The sequence below is a fragment of the Balaenoptera borealis genome (assembly GCF_965194805.1).
Source record: "Balaenoptera borealis genome assembly, chromosome: 21".
Lineage (NCBI taxonomy): Eukaryota > Metazoa > Chordata > Mammalia > Artiodactyla > Balaenopteridae > Balaenoptera > Balaenoptera borealis.
In genome coordinates, this window is record NC_138880.1 from 14,905,409 (window position 1) to 14,926,645 (window position 21,237).

At 44.6% G+C, this 21,237-nt stretch overlaps 1 pseudogene across 1 annotated transcript; it reads right to left on the reverse strand.

Moving 5' to 3' along the window:
• Positions 1–2,654: 2,654 nt before the first annotated feature.
• Positions 2,655–20,335, reverse strand: LOC309619497 (small ribosomal subunit protein eS7 pseudogene; annotated as a pseudogene). Its single transcript has 2 exons — positions 20,221–20,335; positions 2,655–3,454 (listed from the first exon to the last, which is right to left on the reverse strand). The product of its transcript is annotated as a small ribosomal subunit protein eS7 pseudogene (transcript).
• Between the last annotated feature and the right edge of the window lie 902 nt (positions 20,336–21,237).

Consider the following 21,237-nt stretch of genomic DNA (forward strand, 5'->3'; position numbering starts at 1 on the left):
CCATGTGATAGAACCCTTTACGTTCATCGTCTAATACGGTAGCCACCAGCCCCCACGTGACTACTGAGCACTTCCAAGTGGCTACTCTGAATTGAGATGAGCTGAATTCCAAGGCTTAACATGAAAACAGAAGGTAAATGAGCTCATTATTATGTTTTTAATTATCTGTTGAAGTGATAATAATTTGGTTACATAAAATATATAATTAAAATTAATTTCTTCTATTTCCTTTTATTTAAAAAAAATAGACTTTATTTTTTAGAGCAGATTTAGCATCACAGCAAAGCTGAGCAGAAAGTAGAGAGAGTTCCCGTCTACCCGCTCCGTCCCACACCCGAAGCTTCCCCACTGTCAACACCCCGCAGCTGGACAAAACATTTATTACAATTGATGAACCTACAATGACATGTTGTTATCACCCAAAGTTCACATCCTCTAACTCCTTAATGTGGTTACTCAAAAATTTAAAACTCCATTTGAGGCATTATATTTATTTAGGGGAACACTGCTTTATACCTTTCCTGGTGGCAAATCCAAAACAAAGACCCTTAAATACTTTGGATGATAAACACATACTTATACAAAATAGACTGATCCAGACTTTGAGATCTTAACCCGATTAAAAACTAACCTTTGTCCCTTCTTTTTCTAGCCAGTTAGGAAAGAAATTACTTAGAGGAAGATCTTCATATATAGTACTCTATCAACTGAAAGTCTTGTCTCAGAGCCAGACTCACTTTCTACCCATTCTTGGAATTTAACAATCAGCAGCAGCTTGCTGTGGCTCGGGGAGCTGAGATGGGCATCCCTCTGGGAAAATGTTTCACGTGTTTCTGGGGGTTTCTAGCTTCTGGTGCTGTTCTCTCAAAAGGCCAGTTTCTTTCTTTCTTTTCTTTTTTTTTTTTTAAATGTTGTGTAACACACAATATTTTGTGTTAGTTTCAGGTGTACAGCAAAGTGAAACTGTTATACATATAGATATATCCACTCTGTTTTAGATTCTTTTCCCATATAGGCCAATACAGAGTATTGAGTAGAGTTCCCTGTGCTATACAGTAGGTCCTTATTAGTTATCTATTTTATATACAGTAGTGTGTATATGTCAATCCCAATCTTCCAATTTATTCCCCCTCTCTTACCCCCCCCCACCCCCGGTAACCATAAGTTTATTTTCTATATCTGAAACTCTACTTCTGTTTTGTAGATAAATTCATTTGTTGCCTTTTTTTAGATTCCACATGTGATATCATATGATATTTGTCTTTCTCTGTCTGACTTACTTCACTCAGTATGACAATCTCTAGGTCCATCCATGGTGCTGCAAAGGGCATTATTTTGTCCTTTTTTATGGCTGAGTAATATTCCATTGTATATATGTATTACATCTTCTTTATCCATTCCTCTGTTGATGGACATTTAGGTTTCTTCCATGTCCTGGCTCTTGTAAATAGTGCTGCAATGAACATTGGGGTGCATGTATCTTTTCGAATTGTGGTTTTCTCCCGACTTATGCCCAGGAATGGGATTGCTGGATCATATGGTAGCTCTAGTTTTAGTTGTCAAAAGGCCAGTTTCAATCTCCGATCCCACAGGTCCTGTGCTAGAACCACTTCTCCCCATGTCCCCTCAGGGGCCTGGCCAGCCTGGGAGAGTCAGAGCCAAGGTTGGGTTGCAGCCTTGTTCTTTCCTGGCTCCACACTGAACACTTACCTTGGAGATTGTTATTACCACTCAGTGCTTGGCTGCATTATCCTGAAGCCTTGTGCCATTAGCAGAGTGGCTTTCCACACTTCAGAAACCGACTCATGTACTTCCCCCCAGGGCTCGCAGAAGAATGGTCTAATTTCCAAAGCTGGCCGGCACTTCAGGCCAGAATTGGCATGAGCTGCCGTCCAAGGCCTGGTGAGAAGGGCTTGTTTGCCTGAGGGGATTAAACAGAGCGCAGTCGGCTAAGCTTCCACCGGTCGGCTAAAGGACTTCAGCCCTAACCTCTTACTAGTGAGGGTCTTGCTAGCAACGACCAGCCACCGCGGCCTTTCTTTATGGCTGGTGTTGCTCGTCGACGCCACTCCAAGGATGTCACAGCCCGTCTCTTTGCTGTCGCCTTTACCTCCCTTCTACAAACTCCATTTTTATTCTTCCGACGAATGGCCCCATCTCCCTCCCTCTCCTCACCCTGTTTATCTCACCCACCAGGCTGCCTGTCTCACTGAACAGGAAGAGGAACGGTAGTCACAGGCTCACATCCTCCTTTCCGAAGAACTTACCTAAACAGAACATTCACTTTTTTTAAAAAATTAATTTATTTTATTTATTTATTTTTGGCTGGGTTGGGTCTTTGTTGCTGCGCGCAGGCTTTCTCCAGTTGCGGTGAGTGGGGGCTACTCTCCGTTGCGGTGCACTGGCTTCTCACTACGGTGGCTTCCCTTGTTGCAGAGCACGGGCTCTAGGCGTGCAGGCTCAGTAGTTGTGGCTCACAGGCTCTAGAGCGCAGGCTCAGTAGTTGTGACACCCGGGCTTACTTGCTCCGTGGCACGTGGGATCTTCCTGGACCAGGGCTCGAACCCATGTCCCCTGCATTGGCAGGCGGATTCTTAACCACTGCGCCACCAGGGAAGCCCAGAACATCCACTTTTTTCAAAAGAAACTTCCTCTTTTTTTTTTTTATTGTGAATAATATTTTATTTAGTCATTTTTGTTTACAACTGAAACTCTAGGAATTCAAAATGAACGTCCTTGCCGGTGAGCTTCTTACAGACACCAGAAAGTGTTTCAACCTCGTGTTCCACATCGTTCTGCTGTGCTTTATCCAAATGAACCTTTATGAGTCGGCTGCCATCCGCTCTCTTGCCCACAATCTCACTAGGGAAAACCAAGTCCTCCAGGATGGCGTCGTGCACGGCAGTCAGAATGCGGCTCCTGGGACGCTTTTGCTTATTGTTTGTATGGCTTTTTCGAGTTGGCTTAGGCAGAATTCTCCTCTGAGCGATAAAGACAACGTGCTTCCTGCTGAACTTCTTCTCCAACTCACGCACTAGCTGGACCTGGAGTTTATGGAAAGATCTCAGTTGCGGAACGGGAACAAAGATTATGATAGCTCTCCGACCGCCACCAAATGCAATTTCCTTGGCGGCCGTGAAGTTCAGCTCCCGCAGCTGGGCCTTGAGGTCTGGGTTCATCTCCAGCTGCAGGACGGCCTGGGAGATGCCCAACTCATACTCGTCCAGCTTCTCGCCGTTGGGCTTCATGATCTTCGCGCTGGAACTGAACGTGGCCTTGCTGACATCCACAACCCTAAGCGCCCATGCCACCGCCCTTAAGCGTAGCAAAATCAAAAGAAACTTCTGACTGGAGAAAGCAGGGTGAAAGTCTGTGTTCGTGAGCAACCTCGACCTGCAGGCCACCTCTCGATTCTGATTTAATGTTCTTTCCTCTGTTGGTTCTAACACCGACCCTGGAGTCAAAGGTCATGATCAAAAGTCAGTTTTCCCACAGTGCCCTTCTGTAGCATTGAAATATTTAAATTCTTTTCTTTTCTAATAGAGCTATATTCTCCTCTCTGGTCAAGGAGCTATTAGAAAGTGTGTCAGTTGCAAAAAAGAAAATGCTAACTAATGTATCAATATTTTATTTAAGATTTTTGCATTAGATTTATTAGCAAAACTGGTCTTCTGTTTGTGAGTTGTGTGTGTGCATGATATACCATCGGTGTCAAATTTTGGCATTAGCGTTATGCTGGCTGTATAAGACGACGTTGGAAGCATTTATTTTCCTTACTCTAGAAAGGTTCTTAAAGTGTTAGAGTGACCTATTTCTTAAAGATTTAAAATAATTCATTTGTGAAATTATCTGGGTCTGCCATCTAGACAACTTCCCAACATCATACATGGTAATTCCTTAGGTTTTCCCATGTGTTTGCTTAGAATTGAGCATAAAGTTTTTTAAAAATTTCATCCATCTTTGTGTTATTTCCCCATTCTCCTTTCTAATTTTATGGACTTGTATTTTGTCCTTCAGTTTTGGGGTGGGTGGGATATTAATGGTTTATCTCTTTCATTTAAAGGCATTAGACTTTGGATTCATTTTTTTTTCTGCCAAATATCTATTTTTTAAAATTTATTCATTTCAACTCTCAACATTATGTCTTCCTTTTGCTTTCTGTAATTAGCTTGGGTTCTTTTTCAGACTTCTTGAGTTGAATAATCAATGCATTATTTTGATTATTTTTTATTTATTAATGTTAAGTGCTTAAACCTAACAATTTTCCTCTGAGCGTTGCTTTAATCATATTCTTAGGTTATGAAGCACAGCTTTTACATTTATTCATAATTATTATTATCTAGGTTTTCTGCTTAAATGGGCTGGGCTCTCTGCTCTGAATATCTACCTACTTTAAGTTTGGGGCTTTCCTCTCTTTTGCAGTGAGAAAGGCTGGGGGAGCGGGGGTCTTAGAACACACAGAGGGCTGATTCTAGGACTCCATCCTATGCCATCCACACATCCCCCGCCATTCTGAAATGACAAACTTTAGAATCCCACTACAGAAACGGCCCTTCTTTCTCCTGTGTCCTCTCCAGGAATTTAAACTTAATTGTTCCAAGTATAGCACCCCAGGTTGGGTTTTATAGAATTCTTTCACTTACTTTCAGAGATGTTAGCATCCTGCTTTAGATCTAAAGAGGGGATGCTTCATTATACATTCAATCAACGTTTGCCGCGTGTCAGGCACTGGTCTGGTTGCTGGCACCCCTTGCTCCTGCTACTCTAGTTCAATTAGTGCCAAATATTCTTCAGAATGGTTTGGGGATTATAGATATTATTTTCTGTATGTTCCAGAAAGAGAAAGAGACAGATAGCATTTTATTCCACCATCTTTTGTCAAATATGTCAGTAATTTTGTTGACCAATACTTGAAACGTTTTTTAGACCTATGGGACTCATAGTCAACTTAAGCTTAATTTCCAAGTGACCACCTTCAGGAATAGAAAAAGAATTCTCTTGACTTAAGCATTACCCAAGCATTAACTGATCTTTCGTCTCCTAAATAATATTCACCTTTATGCCTTTTACCTTCCATCAAGCAGCAGAGTTTATTGGCCTGATTTATCCTGCTGAAAACACGAGGCCCGGCTGGTAACAACGTGAGGGGGCTGAGTCCTGCCCTTGTCCAAGGAGAAAGCCCAAACTCCCAGCTCTTTGCAGACCTGACTTTGAATTTGAAAACATGCTTAGCTTCTCTTGTTACTGCCCCAGGCTGTCTACTGGGGTAGGGGGAAGCCTGGCAACAACAGCTAATGAGGAAGGTCAGAGGCGTGTCAATAAGCCCATTGTCAGAACTTTTTTTTTCTTCAACCTGCACAAATTGGTCCACAGTGAGACCCAGTAAGAGGGACCCTCAGTCCTCAGGTCACACAGTTCCTATGGTTCCGCTGGACAAGACCAACCCCAAAGAAAGAGATTCAAAACCTAATCATTAAAAAAATGGTATTTTAGTATTTAGGGAACAAATTAATAAGTCATACACACTTAAAAATTCATAAATTATTTCCTCTAGTGTAATAGCAATGCCCTTTCTTGATCCCTGAGTGAAAGGTGGTTATGGAGGTCTGACCAGCAGTAAGGATGAAAAACAAATGCATTAAGATGTGGAGGAAGTTTATAGACATTACCCCACTACCTATTTAATAAAATGCTTTCTTTTTAAGGAATAAAATATGTTTTTCATAAAAAAGAAACTAATCATAAATCACACTGGAGGTTTTACATACAGCCGGAAAATTGTCAGACGGAGTAGAGCGTCTCTCAGGCAGACTTTTGCTCTGTGTCGCTGGCCTCCCTCATCCCATGCTGGATGTCCTGAGCTTCCGGAGAGAGCTTGGAGACCAAGTCCAGCTCCCCTCTTGGGGAAACCAAAGGCAGTGCCAGGTGAGTGTGTAGACACTTTTCAGCCACCTGCCTTGTGTTACGATGCTTCAAAATGGCTTCAAGCCAGATACCCACTCCATACACTGGCTCAGGCTTTTAAAATTAAAAAAAAAAAAAAAAAAAAAAATCCTCCTGCAATAAGAGTTGGCAGGCTCTCCTTGAGGGGACGTGGCAAATACCCTGCCTCCATACACTTTTGGGGGATGTCGTGTCTTTGAACTTAGCCTCTCTTGCTAGCCCTTTCTGAAAGAGGACAGTGTCACCAAGATATCTTCCAAGACAGATGACTCTTCTACTTAGTTTTTCAAAGGAGTGGGTGGGAAATGGAGAAGAAGTGACCAGAGAGATGGTGGTGGGAATCCATGGTCTCTGAGGTACTCTGTGATTGTGTGGGGGGGAGAGCTGAAGCACAGGACAGTCGTGCATGGATAAGGACTTGACACAAAAGCCTGGGCGATCTCGAGCTGGCTTCCAGAAGATGTTTTCCTTCTGGACCCAGCTCTCATAAGAGGCAAGATTCACTGAGCTGGTCAGGAGAGTAGCAGAACGGAGGTGATGGCAGCATTGAATGTTTCGCATCACAGGCCAGCCTAACCCTTCTGGAGAACCGACAGAGGCTCTGGGCTAAAAATGACCTCTCCTTCTAGAACTATCTTCGGAACCCTAAAGCTGACTTCCATCCTGAGGGCGTCTGTCAAACTCCAGTGGTTGGGCCACATGAGGAAAAAGCCTCCAGGAATCCCCTGGTGGTCCAGTGGTTAGAACTCAGAGCCTCCACTTCAGGGGGCACGGATTTGATCCCTGGTCTGGAAACTAATCTCCTACAAGCCGCTCGGCGGCGCAGCCGAAAAAAAAAAGAAAAAGGCTTGGGACCTCACAAAGCACAGGATCTGGTAGAAGATCTTCACACAGTGAAGAGACCCCAATAGGGTATATTTTCAGTGTGGATATGAATTGGATATATGCTGTCCCTCCCCACGACCACCCAGACATCAAGGCAAACTGCCTTTCTCCAACCTTAGTACTTGGGTAAAGGAACAAAATCTCTGCCTTGATTATTCATAAACACAAGGCTATTGTATAATTTTCCAACTTCAATCCACACTATCTGGGTAGTCCCAAAAAACTGAAGTACAGAATTAGTATAGAGTGCTGCTGGGCTGAAAGTAGTCCTAGGCTCCTGGAAAAGCAAATCCTCTCAGATTTGCCTCAAAGAATTGCCATAGATAAAGCTCTCTGAAAATATGAGCTCATCAGCACAGATCACAAAATTCACAAAGATCTTTTCCTGTAAGGACGCCAGTCATATTGGATAAGGACCCATCCCAATGACCTCATTTAACCTTAATTACTTCTTTAAAAGCCCTATCTCCAAATACAGTCACATTCTGAGGTATTGGCATTTAGGATTGCAATATATGAATTTTGAGGGAACACAATTCAGCCCATTACATGCTCTATAAATAGTGAGGAACAGAAAAATATAAAAGTTATCAAGCAGATTTGGGAAAAGATCCAACTAGAACTAGAAATGAAAAATATCATAACGAAACTTTTTTGTAAGCCTCAGTGGCTGGTTTAAGAGAGGATTAGCATAGCTGAAGAAAGAATTAGAAAACTGGAAGACAGACCAGCAGTTTATTTTTTACACAGTCCAGAGAGATAAAGAGAAATAATCGGAACTGATGAAAGACTCCAATCCTCAGATTCAGGCATCCCAAGGAACCCAAGCAGGATTTTTAAAAGAAAAAAGAGAGAGAAAGAAATGCACGCCCAGACACAGAATAATCAAACCTCAGAACACTAAAGCCGGAGAGGATCAAAAAAATCAGGCAAATAAGGTAGATAGGTTACTTGCAAAGGAATGACACATTTACAACTGCCTTCATAAGGGCCATCATAGAAGCTAGATGATAGTGGAAGAATATTTTTAATATGCTGAGAGAAAATAACCACCAACCCAAAAGTACATGTTCAGTGAAGACATCTTTCAAAAAATGAGTGGAGTAAAGACATTTCGAGGTAAGGAAAAATAAACTGAGATAAAAGGAAATTCTAAGGACTTGTGTTAGGCAGAGGGAAGTAATCTCAGGTAGAAAGACTGAGATGAAAGATGGCACAATAGGCCAAGAACGTGGCAAATGTAGGTGTAAATCCAAAAAAACATTGCATGAAACAGTGATAATAAACTTCTGTGGGTAAAAGAAAGATGGAAATAAAATACACAGCAACAATAGCATATAAACTGGAAGGGACAATAGGATTAAAGCATTGTAAGATTTTTTTGATAATGTACAGAAGGAGGGAAACTTATTAATTACATTAGAATATGATATGCTTGCTTATTAACATTCTAGGATAAGCTGTAGGAGAAGAGAATTAGCTTTATAACTTTCAAATTATTAAAGAGAAATGAAAAGAAATCAGTCCAAAAGAGGCAAAAAAAAGAATAAAGAAGAGATACAGAGCAAGTAGGATAGTTACAAAACACAAAATAGATCTAGATAAAACATTTCAGCGATTACATTTAAATAAAATAGACTAAATGCCTCAGTTAAAAGTCAAAGGTGTCAGACTGGATTTAAAGTATCTAGCAGCTACCAGCTGCTGCAGTGAAGGGAATAAGATATAATCCTTGCCCTTGAGAACCTCATGAGCAAACAAAAAGAGGCATGTACAGAGCTCATTATAGTGCAAGTTAGACTAAGCGCTAATGTTTGTCATTTCTATGTGAAATGCCAGGGAGGAGATAAGAGCGTAAGTCATTTCCCCTGCCTCAGAGTGACTGATCCTCTCTGGGGATAAAACATGTAAGCCTAAGAAACAGTTACCTAACAAATCCCAGTGATATTCCCATGAATGACCTTGGACTCAGAGTTCAAGGAGAACAAGCTAAGGAAAGTGCTCTCCCTGTCCCAGAGATGTGCTGTCCCCATGTCCTCGGAAGCAACAAAAGCGTATTTCTGTGAAAATGTGCATCTCCTCTGTGAGTGGGCAAGTCTGCTGGCACATGTTTTTGCAAGTTGTTTTCATCAGCTTCTCACCTGCTCAACTGAAATTCCCAGGCCTCATGAGACCCATTGCTTAACCAGGGTAGAGCTTAGTTCCATGTAGGACTGACAGGGCTGGCATTTAAAGCAATCACAACAGCAGGTGGATGCCCTAAATGTCCCAGGAGCCCATTTCCCAGACCAGCACTGTCCAATGGAACGTTCTACACTGACAGGAATGCACTGTCAGATACTGTAGCCTCTCGCCCATGTGGCGAGTGAGTTCTTAAAATGTGGCCAGTGAGACTGAAGAGTGGAATTTTTCATTTTATCCTATTTTAATTTTAATAAATTTGATTCAAATACCTTAATTTTAATTCATTCAAATTTAAATCATGGCTACTGTATTGAATAGCAGAGTTCTAGATCATGATGCTGAAGGACATAGTGAGGTAAAGAGTTTTCCTTGAGTGAATAGGTGCCCTGGGAATTCACAGAATCACTCAGCTCCCACACCGGACCTTTTGGCTCTCAACAGCCAGACGGGCCCACGACACGGAGTCCAACTTCTCATCTCTCTCCACCCCCAGACCCAACTGCAATCTAAAGGACTCCCGGGACCGCTTAACCCAAATTCCATTAGCCTGAATCTTAACCCCCTGCTTCTTGTCTTTGCCAATTCAAGACGTTTCATCAGAGTGAATGGAAAGGTCAGGACACTTTCAACGGCACATCAGTAGATCCTGGGACGGGGCCCAAGAGTATGAATTATGAAAAGTATGTCTAGGTAACTCTTCTGTGCTGCCAGATTTAGAAGCCATGTTGCTTCATACCAGAAACAGAAACACAGTAGAGAATTTATCATAATGGGAGCATTTCCTCACACAAGTATTTATTGAGCATAGGATATGAGCTAGGCTTTAGCGTAAGTTAGGGAAATAGCGGTGAACGAGACAGACAAGAGGGCTGTTACATACTCTAGCGTGGGGAGACAAAAATAACCGTAAACAAATAAAAAGACAATTTCAAGATGAGAGTGTTCATCAACATGCAGGAAAAGAGTGTAATGAGATAGGGAATGATGAGGTTTGGGAGCTGCTTTAAACTGAGGTGGGGGAAATCCTCTCTTAGGAGGTGACAATAAAGCTGAGACTTGAACCATGCAGAGTTAATTATGCCACGGTCTGGGGGGTAAAGCATTCCAGGCAGAAGGAACAGCAAGTGCAAAGACCCTGAGACAGGCACAAGCCAGGGCTGCCTGAGGTCTAGAATGAAGACCAGTGTAATGAGCCTAGAGAAAAAGCCAAGAATGGAGGCAAGGAGGATGGGGTCAGATCATGTAGACAGGGGTCAGATTACATATATGGCAAGTGGCTTAAATTTTATTCTGTAATATGATTAGACACCATTAGCAAGATTTAAGCAAGAGAGCGATATGCAGATTTACACTCTTAAGAAGTTATTTTGCCTGTTAGGTAGAGAATGCAGTACAGTAGGGGAAGTGTGGACACCCAGAGAGAGGAGTTCTTGCTGCGGTCTAGGAGGAGATAATGACTTGGATGAGGGCTGTAGCAGTGGATGTGGTGAGATGTAATTAGATTCTGGGATATATTCTGAAGTTAGAGCAAATAGGACTATGGCAATCAACGTGGGATATAACTGAAAAAAAGGAGTCAAAGATAAACGATTCTTAGCTTTTGGATCTGAGAACTGGGTAGATGAAGGAGTCCTTTGCCTCACAACAGAATCTTGGGGGAGAAATAGACTTTGGAGGGATGCGAAGACATTTGATTTGAGGTGTCTATTAGACATCCAAGCAGAGATGTCATAGAGGCAGCTTCCTTAGGGGAAAGAGGAGGATTGGAAAGATAGAGTTGAAAGTCCTGAATATATAGATGGTATATATACCATCTATATATTGAAAGACTGAAAGAGATTACCTGGAGAAAGAGTGGAGAGGAGAGCGGGGGAATGGGAGAGGAGAGGAACAAAGGGAAGAGAAGAGAAAACTCTTAAGATTCAATGCTGGGGGAATCTAACATTAAGATGTCAGGCAGAAGAGAATGGAAAAAAGCAACAATATGGTAGGTAGGACGAAAACCAAGAAAACATGGTATCCTGGGACCCTGGAGAAGAAAAAGTTTTAAGAAGGAGGGAGGGGGTCAACCATGACAATAGCTGGTGGGAAGTTTTGTAAGAAGGAGCAGAGAACTGGCCTCTGGATTAAGTAGGTGGAGGTCAGCGGTTCCCCTCTGAGGGCGTTGGGAATGAAGAAGCTGGTTGGGAGGGAAAGGAGGGTGAGAAAATTAGAGACAGTGATAACCCATAGGTTTGAGGAGTTTTACTCTAAGGAGAAGCAGAGAGATGGGCCGTGGCTGGGCTGGAATGCAGGTCAAGGGAACGTTTGTTTTTGTTTTTAAGATGACCTATGTCAAGTCAGATGTACATGTCCACGAGGATAATCGTAGAGTACGAAAGCTTTTGAAGATGCAGAATGATGAGCCAGTCTCACTGCCCTCCGAGAAATAAGTCTGTGGTCACCTGGAGAACCCTTAGAGACCACTGAGTCATATGATGAGAGCTGCGCCTGTGGACACTCTTGAGTTTCCATGTATGAGAATAAAGGCTAATTTTAATTGGATTGGACAGTGGGAATGTGGCCACTAACGGCTTGACATCTTGGTCTTTTAACAACTCTGGGTGGTGATTCCATCAGTTGGCGTGAATCTTACCACCCAGGGAGGCATGCCACTTATGATCCGGCCCCTGGAGGAGCTGGGGGCACTGGATGACTCACCAAGCCAAGTGCTCCCTTGAGTGAGCACCACACAGAGGGCAGTCCCCTTGGGCTTCCATCCGCTACTGCAACCGAGGGCCAATCCCCACCCCCACCCCCCAGATAGCGTGGACAGGGCTGGGCTTTAGAATCATTGCCCTACTCACCTGGGGTCCGCTGCCTTCACCCATGCTTGTCCTTTTCGCCCTTAACAAGTCTTCGCTTTCAGGCAGTAGACACTCAAGATGTCACAGGAACTTGGTATGGGAGAGCTGGTTCCTCAGTCTCTTCCTTTCTCGTGAATTGCTCCGCTGTAAGAAGTCAAGAGGAGATGTATGGGTGGAGGTGGAACCAGGCACACTCTAGCATCGGTATGGATACATTGCTACAGAGCCAGGTGTCTGAGAAGGTTTTTTTTTTTTTTTTTTAAAGGGATAGACTATTCCTGCTCTCATCTCAAACCCCAAAGCACAGGCTTTTTTAATAAGGACCACCAAATACCTGGTAATGTCCATGATGGAGCAAACTGCTACCCTCCAGACTGAGGACAGAGTGGCAGTAGGCAATAGACCCAGATCCAGCTATGGAATCCAGTTTTCCAGGAAGCAGTACATGTTACTGCCTTGAGAGCTGAGGTCTGCTTTCTAATGGCATCATGGCTGCATTCCCAGCCCAGCCTGGGAACAACTGCCTAGGCCTTGCCAACAAAACACCAGTAATCCATGCGGGTGAGTGCACATTCCCATACTGGGATGGCCAGGCTGAGAAGGGATGCTTCAATGCCACTCCAGAATAGCTTACAGGGCCACAATACTCAGTGCCATCTGTGATTAAAATGGAGTTTGCTTACTCAAAACAGAGAGCTTTGGTGATTGCTGTTACCCTAGGAAGCCATTTGGGCAAATACTAAAAATCACAGCTGTGTGGTGCCCTGCAGTGTAACTGCCTTCTCTTTGGTTTCACATGAGCTTGTGTTTGAATGAGAGTGCTCCGGTGACCACTGGGGGACAATAGAAAGAAAGATCAGATATCACCATGTAAGCATTAAATAACTTGCGACGCCAGGAAATGACACTGAAGCAAGATGTCAAAGGAATAGCCCTGTGCTGGCAGGTTCTGGGCTGAAATCTTGCTGGGCTTTTGTTTTTTCTATTTTTGAGGGACCTGAGGATAAACATTACTATAGAATTGTAGAGCAGTTGATGTAATAATTTATAATCAATATCGACTGAAATAGTGATTTGCCCACGGTGTGTGACTAATAATAGGAAAATAATGTGATGCCCGTCACACTGATAGTTACGAGAGGGAAAGAGCCTGACAAGGACAGGACATTGAAATCAGAATGAACCACACAGAAGCAGGAGGCTCTGGAAGGGTGCATCTGACCTCCCTATGTTCTCGCCAACATGGACTCTCATGTACCCCTCCAGTGAGAATTTAGCCCCCGGAGTGCAAAACCGCATCCTCTTGGTTGACCAGAACACCTAGGAAAGGCTCAGCAAAGCGAAGTAGGTGGAGTCACATCCTGGTTCCAGGGCAGAAATCTCAGAGGGTGTGTAAAGTGTTCTCAGGGCAGGAAGAAAGGTTATATGTGCCTGGGGGCTTGCTCAGCTAATGCAGTCAGCTATTCACGAACTTCTAAATGACCCTGCTTAAACAGCGCTTGTGTGTCCCTGGGGGCACCAGATGTGGAAGAAATCTTGAAGCTGGTTTCAGCAGCTGCTCTCCCCTTTGTCTTCCCTTCCTCTCCTGCGACTCAGGCCCGCGTGAGTGCCCCTACCTTCCTGAGGCAGAAAGGTCCTTTGAACAGCAGTCGTAGCTTGGACCAGCAGCGTGGGCTTTGGAGGCAGAATGACCGACCGGGCTTGAGAGCAGGCACGACTGACTCCTTGTGTGACCTTGCTTGAGTTATTTTACCTCTAGGCTCAAGTTTCCTCCTCTGTAAAAGGGGGCTTTAAATACCTACTTTGTAGTGTTGCCATGAGAATCTAATGATCAAATATGTGTAAGGTGCTTAGTACAGTTCTTGGCATGAGGGGCATTCAGTATATGTTATTGTAAGTTCTATTTGATAAATCAAGAGCCGTTGGAAAACGAGTGTGTTTCTGAGCAGATCTGCCAACGGTGCTGATGCACTAGAACCAGCTGGGAGGGGGAGTCGATGCTGTGCCCGCTGGGGAAACCTCTTAAGTGCATACACTCAAATGATGACAAAGTCCGTTCTACCTGGACATAAGGTCATCCTTGGCTCCAAATTCCTGAGTGTACCTCATGTGGCTACTGGGGAAAGCCCGCCTTGGTCACATGCCCTTCGAGGGGCCAGCGAGGCATCCAGCAACTGGAGTCTCTCTGCCTCACTCTGAGCCACAGAGAGTGGATCCAGATTCTCCTGGAGGCCCCTCTCACTACGAGGAAGGGGTTCCCTCTAGCAGTCAGGGCCTCATTCACATAGATATCTGCACTAAGCAGGGCTTCTGCTCTCACCCAGATCCAAGCAATCTTGCACGCCAGAGGCACGGCACCTCCCAGGACACATATCAAGGGAAACATAACTAGTTAATGTCATTGGACATTGCTTGGTTCTTGATTTTCTTTTCTTTCCTTTTCTTTTTTTTTTTTTAACAAGAGCTTCTTTAGTCACAGTGGCTTAAAAAAATAAAAGCTGAGATGAATGACTTGCAAATGTAGTATTTTCACAAATGCTTATGAGCAAGTTTGAGAAGATACAAAGGAAAATCATACATTATACTCAGGTATATTAATTCCCTAGGGCTGCCATAACAAATTACCACAAACTTGGTGGCTTAAACAATAGAAATTTATTCTCTCACAGTGCTGGAGGCCAGCAATCTGGAATTAAGGTGTCAGCAGGGCCATTTTTCCTCCAAAAGCCCAAGGGGAGGAGCCTTCCTTGCCTCTGAGCACTTCAGCTTCTGGTGGCTCCTGGCTTTCCTTGGCTTGGGGCTGATCTCTGCCTCCGTCTTCCCATGGCCGTACTCGCTCTGCATCTGTGTCCAAGTCTCCCTCTCCTTTCTCTTATAAAGACACCAGTCATTGGATTTAGGGCCTTTCCGTAAATCGAGGATGATCTCATCTCATCGCAAGATCCTTAACTAATTATATCTGCAAAGACGTTATTTGCACATAAGGTCACATTCTGAGGTTCCAGATGGACATGAATTTGGGAGGGGACACTATTCAACTCACCACATCAGGGAACATATAATTTAGTAACAGGGATGAGACAAATAGCTGTCAACTAGAATACAAGGTAGAGTATGAGCTCTGGAGGACACTGGTGATGAGTGATGGCTATGCAAAGGAGGGAATATTCCCATTCAGCGGATCTGGAGGAAACAGTGGATAAAGTCATTGGAGAGATAAGCCTTGAAGGATGATTTTGTAAGCTGGGGCATTTCTGGAAGAGGAAAAGCCCGCGTGCAAAAACAGACAAGAGAAGCAGAGGTTGTGCAATGAACATGGGATTCTGCTTACTGTACTATTTTGAAGAATAATCATTGGCCACTTTATACGTGACCCTGCACCTTGATTACAAGCACCCAGTACAGCGCTTTGCACATTTCAGAGAGCTGGTTGATATTTGGTGACTGATAACATGGGAAAGTTTAACTCTGCTTCTCCCATTCAAATTCTCAAATTGCTAAGCTAACCTCTGTGGTCATACACATTATCCTGCACCAACAGGCACTAAATAATACAATCAATGTAACGATTAATTACTTAATTCAAATAAACAGCTAATTAAAGTCAAGTGTAGAAGGGTAACATGGCCCTAATTACTAAGCTGGCTAATTGTTTCCCATATTCCTGGAACAAATTCCTACTTCATTGTCCTTCTTTCATGCAACAAATTGATGGTTTATAATGTGCAGGGCACTGACTAGGGAAATCAGTAATGAGCAGCATGGAACGGCCCCTGCTCTGTGCTGTTCACAGGACATGTCACCCAAATGTCTACACGCCACCTGCCGGTGACCACGACGTGAAGTCACATTTCCTTTCATACCCAAGGTACGATGACTCTGGGTTCCTACCTGCCAACTTACCAAGGGTCTCCTTCAACAAGTATTCCTGAGCTGTCATGAGGTTGCCTACCTTGGTGTGTGAATTGGTCCTTCCTGCCCTTTGCTAACCGTTCACTCGGGGGGACAGAAACTCAGGCCAGCGGTCTCAGCCTGACTCCTAACTGCTGCTTCCAGATCACCCTGCCTGAGTGAGGCGGGGCCCGGGGCCACTGCCAGCCCCGCCGGGGTCGTCCTAGCTTTCTGTGGGGATTACCCTCTGCTCCCAGGGCCCCGCTCTCCCAGGCAGGGTCCTGTCTCTGTTCAGCATCTGAGGTGCCACAGGGTTAAGGTTCTGCCTGGTTACCTGGCTGTTTGAGCTCCATCTCCTTCGCCTGTCCTCAGCCTCCTGTGGATGCGGACGTTGCTTCTCAGCCCTCACTCCCAGGTGCTACCTACAAGATGGTCCTAGGTTGACCAATAGAGCAGAATCTCAGAGAATCACAGAATGCTTCGCCTTCACAGAATGCAAGGCATTTCATTAACCCCTTGCTCCAACTTCCTCATTTTACAGAGATTAAACAATTTTTTTCCAAAGCCATACACGTAACTATTTAATTTTATGGATGCCATTATCAATCTGTTGTATTAGTATACTAGGGCTGCTGTGACAGAGTGCCACAAACCGAGCGGCTTAAACAACAGAAACGTATTGTCTCACAGCTCTAGAGACTAGAAGCCTGAGGTCAAGGTGAGGGCAGCTTTGTGTCCTGCCGAGGGCTGCGAGGGAGCATCTGCTCGTGCCTCTACCCCAGCTTCTGGTGTTTGCCTGGCATCCTTGGCGCTCCTTGGCTTGTAGAAGCATCATCCCAGTCTCCGCCTTCATCTTCACATGGCATTCACCCCGTGTGCATGTCTGTCTCCAAATTTCCCCCTTTTTAAGGATACCAGTCATATTAGATTAGGGGTCCACCCTCCTCCACTAGGATCTCATCTTATTACTTCTGCAATGACCCTGTTTCTAAACAAGGTCATATTCTGAGATACTGGGGGTTAGGACTTCAATGCATGAATTTGGAAGGGTAGGGACACGATTCAACCCATAACATCTGTCCTCACTCACATCAAAGCGTGCGGCTTGGTGGGGATTCATCTCTACATGCGATTGGAGTCTGTCATGACAAAGGATCAGGAGTTCCCGGAAGCAGGCACAACTGTTTTTGGCTGACGTGATCTGTGTTTACCTGAAAACATATGTTGACTTTCCAAAAAAACTCCATCTTCTTACTGTCTCCAAAACTACTTTGCCTCAGAAATGTTCAACAGGGGCTCATCAGGGGGATGCCTCTCTGGAAACCCAGGGTGTTTAGGCGTGCTTGGGGCATCGGAACCTCCCAGCCCTCACAGGGGAGCCGCCAACGCCCGCACGCTCTGTGGCCGCCCACAGTTATTCCAGCCTCGCAGTCAGAGCCTCCTCCAGCAGCCGCTGACATTTATTTAGAAACTAATTGTGCTGCGGTTTGGGACATGAAATGGAAAAAGATCGGTTCACATTGCAATCCATCTTGGAATGAAACGGCTGTTGTGGCTCCAGCAGAAAATTGTTCCATTAAGTCAAAGGCAAACCTCAATTCGAAGGACAGAAAGGCCAGAGCCTTGAGATGAGGGTCTCTGTGTTTCAGAAGCACCACTGCATTTTAATAGCACCGCAGACCTCATAACGCTCGGGTCCTGCCGCCTGTAGAAATACTTTACTCCCCCTCCCTTTCCCTAAACAGTTAATTTTCAGTTATCCACAAGCATTTAAACCACAGCAGTATTCTAGTCTCAGACTGTTGGACCCTCCTCTTCTAAGAAAGCTATGCCTTCCTTTCTAACATTTGGACTGTCCCCATCCTTTGAACTCTACTGCATGTAAAATCTGGACCCCTCATTCAACAACCAGCAGAAAACCTTATAGAACACCTGTTTTACTGCACACACATATACCTGATTTCCCCTGGGAGCCTTTTAGAAATGCAGACTCTTGGGCTCCACTCCAGACCTACTAAATCAAAATCTGCATTTTAAGATGTCCCCATGAGCAGAATACATCTGCTCTCCCAGGGTGAGGGCTGGGTGCAGACCTTCAATAGATAATTGTCAAACCAGTGAATGGCTGCATATCTCTGGGGCACATACTCTGTCCTCTCTCAGCTGACCACCATTAGTGGTCATAGAATGCAAACTACTATTAACATTAATTATTCATTTCCCCAGACCCACTTAGATCTCTGCAAAACAATCAATATTTTGATATAACACATGGTCCATCTGAATTTCTGAATGAAACATAAATATTTTCTTGATTTTCTGCTGTTTAGGATTCTCTGTGTCATTGTTTTAACAACCCTGCAAGGATTGTCAAAGTTAATTCAAACTTTTTATAGTTTTTAAGTTGAGGATTAGAGAATGCTGACCCTGAAAAGGAATGTCAGGATCATTGAGGTCAACCTCTTCACTTGACAGATGAGGACACCAAGTCACGGTCAACTCATGGCCTTAGGCAAGTTCACCTACACCTCTGGTCCTGTGCGTTCTAGACACAGGACACCGAATTGTGCTACCCTGGTCTGGTTGGGATGCTGTACAAGGTGTTTGGCCTGGTAACTTCTCACCATCTAACCAGATCGAGAGGACTGCAAACGGAACGGAATTTCTTCTGCTCTATCCTACTCTCGAAGCTCTTCCCAGAGCTCACTGGTGCAGACTGGGAGAGGAGAGAGAAGGAAATGGGAGTCCTTATCATTGTCCTCACTCATAATAAAAATGCTACTAAGGTGTCTGCAAACTATCCCAAGTACAAGGGACCCGTGCAAGGGGGAAAATTCTGGAGACATCCAGAAACGCTGAGAGGCTCACCACCTCCAGTTTCACTCAGTTCTTTGAGAAATAACGAGACATCAGAGGTGGCCTTCCTCTCCATCTTCTGTGTGTTTTCACGATGCCAAAGAATCATCAGTAGTAGAGATGCTTGGAAATCAAGCTCCCAGGCTCTGATTAGTTAACTCATTCAACTAACTGCGGCCCAGAAGAGCAGAGACGCTAACCAGGTTGCTCCTGCCGACGGGAACGCGGAGTCTTCCCGAACGTCCTTGACCTTGGGCACAGGGACCTCTCTGAGTCCACAGCTCCACAGGGACAGTCACAGCCTCACCACCCACCAGCCACACCTCCACTCATGCCATTTATTAAACACCCATAGGTGCCCAGCTTGGGCGAGGTGTTCTGGATCTCTTATTGATGCCCACCACTAGCCTTCTTTACTGATATGTGTTCTGAGGCCCAGAAGCTGAGAAATTTTTATCAATTTAAAATGTACACCATGGGACTTCCCTGGCGGTCCAGTGGTTAAGACTTCGCCTTCCAATGCAGGGAGTGCGGGTTTGATCCCTGGTCGGGGAGCTAAGATCCCACGTGCCTCGATCCAAAAACCAAAACATAAAACAGAAGCAATATTGTAACAAATTCAATAAAGACTTCAAAAATGGTCCACATTAAAAAAAAATCTTAAAAAAACAAAATACATTGGAGCCAGAGAAGAAACCTGAGAAGACAGTAAAAGGCATAAAAGAGCATCTCAAGGTTGACCTAGCAATGGTCCAGAAATCAATATATAATATTTACCTTATATACTCAAAGAAATAAATCTTTATTTAAACACTTTAAGTAAATGAAAATAGATGTGTTGAATGTAGATTAGCTGAAGCTCATACACACATAAACACAACACAAAAAGTCTCATATATATGTATATACCTGTATCTCATATCTCATACATATTTCATAGATGTAAATAACATCTATGTAGATATACACACACATAAACACAACACAAAAAGTCTCATATAAATGTATATACCTGTATCTCATATCTCATACATATTTCATAGATGTAAATAACATCTATGTAGATATACACACACATAAACACAACACAAAAAGTCTCATATAAATGTATATACCTGTATCTCATATCTCATACATATTTCGTAGATATAAATAACATCTATGTATATATGCACACACATAATCTCTGGGACCGTGGGTCTAATCCGCTCACACTCCCTATGGATATTCTTCTTGGGCTGTTCCTTGGGCTCTTTCTTGGGTTGTCTTCTGTGGTCACTGATGGCCACCGGAAGTGTCCAGCCAACACAGAAATTCTGGCGGTGAAGCTCGTGGAGCCCTCAGCTTCTCTCGCATCCCCACAGGCCTAGAAGGTTGCAGTGGATGTCAGGTGAAGAGTTTATTTTCCCAGAAAACAGTACTGATGGGGAAAAAAAAAAAAAAAAAAAAAATCCACGTCACCTGTAGTGAGTAGGTCTGTCCATGAGGTGGTGTCATTAGTACAATTGAAGCAGGAGGGAATAAGGTCAGGGCGTAGAGGGAAGCCAATCAGATTGATCGTGGAATAATAAATCCATGCCATCTCCACAAACTCCCATCCCCACGTTCGACAAACGCCTGCCCGGGCCTCCAAGGTGCAGGTGATTTCGCAAACAGAGCTTCTCAGCTCCTAGACCAGCCCCGCCGGAGGCTTGGGAGCGGCCCTGGCAAGGGGACGTGTGAGAAGCCATGGGCGCGCTGGCTGTGTCCAGTGGGCTTGAGTGCGGTGCTCCCACGGTACCTGGACACCCCTCCGCATTCCCTGGCCGGTGGGGTTGTCTTCTGTGGTCACTGATCGCCGCGGGAAGCATTCCAGCTGACACACAAAGCCTGGCGCTGAGGCTCCTGGGGCCCTGGGCTTCGCTGGCAAGCTCCTTCTGCCCTTTCAGGACACACCTGGAGGCCCCTGCCAAGCAGAGTCCACGGAGACAGGACCGTCAACAAAAGCGCCCCGTGTATGGAAAACATCCCCAAACCCCACTTCTGTGAGCAACTCCCACTGAAGTCTGAACCACGCCACAATAGATAGTCCCACTCTGCATGGTCTTCAAGGAGAGAAAAGATGCTGTGAAAATAACTCACTACTGAAGCCTTTCCTGCGGCCAGTTTTGTTTTCCAGTTTTAGGAAGTTCCATTGCTATGTGGAGAAAAGTACCTTCTCTCTTCACCAGAGCGAGGGGACCGCAGCCTTGGGTGACTCTGTCTGCTATAGGCCGGGCATTTTACGTTGTCGCTGTCTGTTTCTCAAAGACCCTGTTCTCCTGGGACCTCACAGAGGGGCAAGTCAGGTCTGAAAAGGGGACAGTGGTACTTGCCTGAGGTCACACATGTGTCAGCCACACAGGCAGTGCACACCCAGAGCTCTTGGGCTTTCTTTGCTGTGTTGCCTGCTGCATAGATACTGAACAAGTGGCTTTGGAATGAAAAGTTGTAACAGTTACATAATAACGCCCCTTAACATTTGGGTGGTCCTTTATGTATACAAAATGCTTTTCCATTGCCCAAGACCTGGTGAGACAAATCCTAGCACTGAGGTCCACCCCCTTCTGCTCTGGCTCTCTCCCTGGCCACCCCCACCATGGCCTCAAGCCAC